This window comes from Saccostrea cucullata, unplaced genomic scaffold, assembly GCF_032062105.1.
Source record: "Saccostrea cucullata isolate Sc308-1 unplaced genomic scaffold, CSIRO_AGI_Scuc_v1 ctg6862, whole genome shotgun sequence".
In the NCBI taxonomy this organism is placed as follows: Eukaryota; Metazoa; Mollusca; class Bivalvia; order Ostreida; family Ostreidae; genus Saccostrea; species Saccostrea cuccullata.
Genome location: NW_026931247.1, coordinates 34,615 through 41,260, shown reverse-complemented (window position 1 = coordinate 41,260; position 6,646 = coordinate 34,615).

The window sequence follows — 6,646 nt, the reverse complement described above, 5'->3', positions numbered from 1 at the left end:
CGTGTCGTCTACGCAAAACGAAAGAAGAAAGTGAATCATAAAACAGTCTCTCGGTAAATAACAATGAAACTTAGAAACGATGTTTTGAGAATAAAATGTTGAAGTAGAAATATTATTGTCTAAATAAATATCTTTCTAAGATAAACCCTACTTGGTTTTTCCATAACGCATGGTCTGTAAAAATGACCAGGGCTTCGGACCGGGGTTGATTCCCCGACAGCTATGTAACGGGAAAAGAATCATCTGCATCGTTTCTGTTTTCTTTCGGGATTCATTATTAATTTCAAACATTAAATACAAAGCAAGATGTTATATTTCGAGTAATTTCTCTTCTAAAACTTATTATTATACCGTAACTTCATCACCATAATATTAATGCAGGTCTCGAAGAAAAGCGACACGTACAGGTTTGTCTTATAAATATAAATTCGCTTGACTCACGAACAATTTTACAATGTTGTAATACTTGTTTTAAAAAATAATTTTATTTAATTCCATGATACTAGCTTCAAACGTAGGTCGGTTTATTTTGTTAATGAAAGGAGGAATAAATGTACGTTAACTCATGTTTTGACACGGAAATTAAAATTATCAATTGTAATCGTGATATGAAATCCTCCCATTTAAAATTAAATTTATATTATATATTATATAGCCATGGTTTTCTTGTCATTTATTTAATTATTTGATAGATTGATTATATTTATGGCATATCATTATGAATTAAAAAATAAAAAGAAAAGAACGATTTGATTGCTTCTTTATCACGTTGGCATAAGCGGTAGGCATCAAAAGCCTGAAAGTTAATTCGATGGTCGGTACGATCTCCAGACAAGGTACACAAGATATACACAACAGCTGCCAACTAAATGTCAATCAAATCAGAGTATCCAATCCCAGGCTTAATTTCAGATGATTGACAGAGGTTCTAAGACCAGGTGAATTCGAAGGAGGTGCTTATTTCCTCCCCCTTTAAGTTCAGCCCAAATCTTTCAAAACCAGCAACAACAAAAAAATATTTTAGTTCCCATTCATTTATATTTTTGATAATTGATTTTACTTGTCCAACCACTGACCAAGAGACAGCATTAAGGGGCAGGGGCTTGCGCTTTTATCAATGAACATGACATAAGGATTTTGTAAAGTATGGTATTTCAATGTAAATGATGAGTACCATTTATTCTTTTTTCTAAATGCTCAACTACATATGTATTTTCTTTGCTTAATTGTGTCCTCATTTGCTAAAAAAATATTAGAATGAAAGGGGGATGGGGGGGGGGGCAATGAAAGAATAAATATATAAGTACTAGTATAAAGAAGGGTTTCCGGAGAAAAAAGGTTTATACCCAGGTTTCTTTACTTATGAAAAAAAGTCATTGAGAGTGATCTCCCGTATGGAATTCTCTAGGCGCTGAAAACAAAGAAAGCATATGCAACAGAGTGAGAGGTAAACAAAAGCACGTGTGTGTTTTTATCGGATATATTCAACTCTATAAACTCTACAGTAATAAAAGAAAAGCAGCGATGGGTTTGTTTACATTGTGTTGAGGGGGCAGACAGTTAACAGGTCGTCATTTAGAATAGGTAAATGATTGCTGGGAAGTGCAAAGGTGTGAAATAATTATGCTGAAAGTGTTGATAGCTAGGTGGACCGAATGAGAACAATTCCATAGGTTATGTGAATGATGCACCATTAAAAAGTTACTATAAATCCTTGCAAAAATGTTTTTGACAGTTCGTTTTCAATTAAGTAAATTATAGAATAGAAACAAACAACCACTCTCTTGATTATTATGAATATTGATTAAATGTTATTACAGAAAAGGGAAGTAACTCAAAATTAAAGAACAGTGCTGGTATTTCTGTGTTTTGTTTCAATATTCGCATTTTCAGCCAAATTATATGCATGTCATCGGAAATAAGGTTTCAACAATGTGTTTTATGTATAAACCTTATGAAATAAATGGGTTTTAGAGAAAACGTATGGTTAAAAATAATATAGGCCCATTTTATCAACATTTTACATAGGAAATGCATTGAAAATTGTAAAAACATTGATTTGACAAAATCGTTAAAGGAAGGCTGGCTTGATGGGTAAAAAGGACCTGAATTGAACATGTTTGGTACCATTAAACCTGTTCAAAAAATTTTGAAAAATTCTATACGAAAACCAGAAACGTTGCCAATGTCCTTATGAATAGTTAAAGTGTAATTTTCAGATTTCAAATTATGAAATAACTATTAAAAACATGACCTGAAAAACTGAGAAAATGAGTAAGGCATATGATTCAGCTTTTTAAAAAAAATGTATATTTTCTACAGTACAACCACGTACTTACATGTATATATAAAAGATTGCCGAACAAAATTATGAGTCGATCCTCTTGTGCTTTACGCATAGATCTATGAAAGTGAAAGTTAGACTTACACTTTCTCAATATTTAAGTCAGTTATGCGATCCGATCTGCTGAAGTTTACATGTCCCAGTTTAAAAACAACAACAGGTTGTTATGAAGCAAGTTTCACAGGTCAACACATATATCATGAAGGTCGTCTGAAAAACAATATTTTAGAGACAAAGAAAAACGTGTAAGTCAGGGGCCTATTTAGAACAGCTTTTAAAGCCCTCGAACCAGAACCATACACTAGCAAGTATACACAAATGTACAACATCCGATTACCGTCTTCATAAAAAAAAAAAAAACACATAAAGAAATTTCATAGAAAAGAGAACATGTAACTGTTTTACGTGCGAAATCTGCACATTGGACTGTCTTTCGAATAAAATGCTTCTCATATATATTAGCTAAATTCTATCCCAGTCCACCCAACATTTTACACACATGTATACAAAGAAGTTCCATTGTGTGCAGAAGGGGGAGGAATGCTGGCCATTCTCTGTCACTTCATTAACATCAAATATTCGAACATCTGACCATCCTTAACAACTTACAAGGAGTCTATATGTTCTGAAAGTGTGTGTGTGTGTGGGGGGGGGGGGTGAGTAGGCTACTTTTGTGTCTTAGTCTTTTGGTTAAATTTACATGGAGACCGGTCTCTCGGATGAGTCTGTATAAACCGCGGTCCCGTGCCGCAGTAAGTGCTGGCACGAAAAAGATCCCTCACTGCTCAAAGGCCCTGCGTGTCGGTTATAGGACAATATTTGTAGCTCTCCACCGGCAAGTGGTGGCGTCTCCATATGATTTTAAAAATCTCGAGATGGACGGTTAACAACATATAAACAATCAATCTAATATTTAAATTTAAACATTGAGAAAGGGACATCACTTAAAGGTACTTGGACACAGATTTGAAGTTATTATTTTCTCTATAATATTACGACTTATATATTTTAATAGCATTTCACACAAAAACTAATTAAAAATCTTATTTCGTTTAAAAGATATTGAAATTTCAAATTTTTCGGCGGGTTTGATTGACATATCCTTGCACTCTCACAAATTTAATTTTATTCTTAATCCTTAGGAAAAGTGGCAATCTCGTTTTGTATAAATGAAAAATATTAATATTATAATCCAGAAAATTCAGAGTAGACACGTTCGAAAGCAAAACAAACACAATATATTGTCAGTCCGTGCAGTTTGGTAAGCAGACTGTGACGATTGAACGCACCCGGTGAATTCTAAATATAAACAATAACAGAACTCGAGCCCTGTTTACAAAAACTGTGTACATAACACGAGTGTGCTCGATTTGCTAAACTCTGTACGCATCTCTTAGTTCGGAATGACGATACTTGTGAAGGTGTTTTGCTTTCTAACATTTCTACTCTGAATAAAATTATTTTTCTTGATAGAAGTTCTAATATTTCTCATTAAAACACATCAAAATTGCCACTTTTCCTAAGGATTAAGAATAAAGTTAAAATTTGTGAAAGTGCAAGGATGTGTCAATCAAACCCGCCAAAAAATTTAAAGTTTTAATACCTTTTAAATGAAATAAGATTTTTAATTAATTTTTGTGTGAAATGTTATTAAAATATATAATTCGTGATATTATATAGAAAAAATTAGAAAATATTAACTTCAAATCTGTGTCCAAGTACCTTTAAGTTTCACTGCTAAGGATAAAAGAGGACAAGTTATCAAGAAACCTTTTTTTTTAAACAAGATATTTCCGAAGTTATCTAGAAACCTTTTTTTTATACAAGATATATCTGACTTTTATGTTTGACATCTGTAGCGGTCAAGCGGACAGTATATAGGGAACTTACACTGCCTCGCTAGTGAGCTAGCTTTTCTAGTGATGCCGTCGAATCTCTCTTTATTTTAGGCAAGTTAAGCAACGACGAGCTTGTTTAACCCCTGGATGGGTGACCGCTCAAAAACATGGAAAATAATGAGGAACAGGCCTATATCACCACAATGCTAAATGATATGCAAAAATTTAGCTTTTCAGACAAACATATAATTATGTATCCTTTGCGGTGTCAACATCATTCATTTAATGATTTTTTGTATCTTTCATTAAGCACCTTAAAGCGAATCTCTGTATCATTTATGATTACAAGCGTTGTTTAAGGATAATAATTTGAAAAGCAAATTAAAAATTGCATTTTTATAATACGATTTCCATCATTATATTGTCTCATGATGGGATCTCAATATATTGACAAAATAAACTTCACCATTATTTCTCTTCTTTTTTTTCACATTTGCATCTACAATGTCAAAGAGTTATCTTGGCACAGGTCTACTAAGAATGTTAACGCTTAAATATTTTCCCATGCACATACGTTTTTAAAAAAAACATGTCAGAACGTTTTTCAAATCATTCGACAAAAGTGTTTATAATATGATATATACTCCTAGCTCTCTGATTTTCCAAGATATAGCATTGTGGAAAAAAAAAAACAGGTTATGTTCACCTGCATGTGATCTTCCTGGTGAAAATTATTAACATTTACTTCTTGCTACGTTAGATGTAGAAGCAGATCGGGTAAATCCTAACTGATTAAAATATTTTGGAAATGTATTTTATTTGCACTCGATTACACTCAGGTGAACAAATATTGTGATTACAATCATGCACATTAAAAAACAAATCCGAGGGGCTGCATTGGGGCCCCTCCCGTTTTTTTTCTGTATGTAAATTTTCACTGTTTACATTAGCATGCAATGATGCCCCCGGGGGGGGGGGGGGTTAGAATAACTTGACAATCAATTAGTAAAATAATGTTCGTGTACCATTTTGTAAAAAGATATACATGTACATGTATTTATTTCTATAACTGTTATATGCTTTATTTACATATATTCTAATAAATTATTTTTTGGTGTTGGTGGTGGGAAGGGGAGGGGTATTACAATAGTAAAACAAGTTATCGATCTTTTCAACACAAAACAAAAAAGGAGAATGTCGGATATATGACTATGTAGCATTGTTAGCTGAACTAGTGTCATTTTTCTTCCAGGAGGTTCTGGATCTACAATAAATGAAAAAAATACCCCGGATTTAAACATAAATTGAATAGAAAAGAGTAGGAAATCTGAATTTTAAACAACATGCATTTGCATGTTTTATATAGTTTAACTGAAAACTTATATTGTACATGGAACAGAATAAATGTCGAAATGTTGACAAATTTTATGTATTTAATCAGAACACTATTAGGTCCTTTTAATGTGTAATGCACATGTAGTTTGACAACAATCAGAGTCAGATATGTTATAAAATAGACAATACGCATGTAGTCATGAAAGAAAATATGCAGAAAGCACAACGGAGAAAATTCTGTGACGTTAAACAAAGCATGTTGACGCAGTCAGTTCGCAATTTTTGTTGCAAAACAATGAAGTCGCTTTTTCTATTGTGACGTAAAATTCTGTTAGATTACATGTACATAAGGGGGGTTTTTGCTTGGAACGGCTCATATGTCTTTAGATACATAGACATGCATGTAGGTTTTCCTGAAAGGGTGCAAGATTTCCTCGTTTTCGCAAATTCGAAAATTTATCTCAGAGGAGATAATGGCTCCTTGTTAATTTAGAGTTTTGCCATATAGCCAACTGATATTTTACACGCCGATGTATACACATCCGAAACAACACTTAAAATGGAGATTTATGCAATAAACAAAACAAAATACATACATAAGTAAATTTGCTGCGTGTTCATACGACAAAATATACACACACAAACTAATCATTTGCAACAAAGTGTGTGCAGAAGTTAATTTGCACCTATAGTCCTGACCAGATGTAAATTTACTCAACTGTGCAGAATTTGCATATGAGTAAATTAGTTCATACAACGAAAATTGCACATGTGAGTAAATTTACTTATGTGTAAAATATACTGAGGTACATGCAAATCATGTCGTATGAATGGGGTATATAAGTTCGTATGTCCAGTCTGATCGAACATAAATATAGCTGCAGATCTGTAGCGGTATGGTTTTATATATTTGTCTAACTCTTTGAATCAAAGACAAATAATTTATATAAAACCATAACGCTACAGATCTGCAGCTAACATAAATGTACTGTCCCCTTAATTCGTTTGTTGACCAGTATAAACTTTATTTCCTCATGACACTTCTCCTGACACCAAACATTAAAAGTATAGACATCACATATGCTTGTGATGGCTCCGTCTTCCCTATTCGTTGCATCCTCCAACTTGT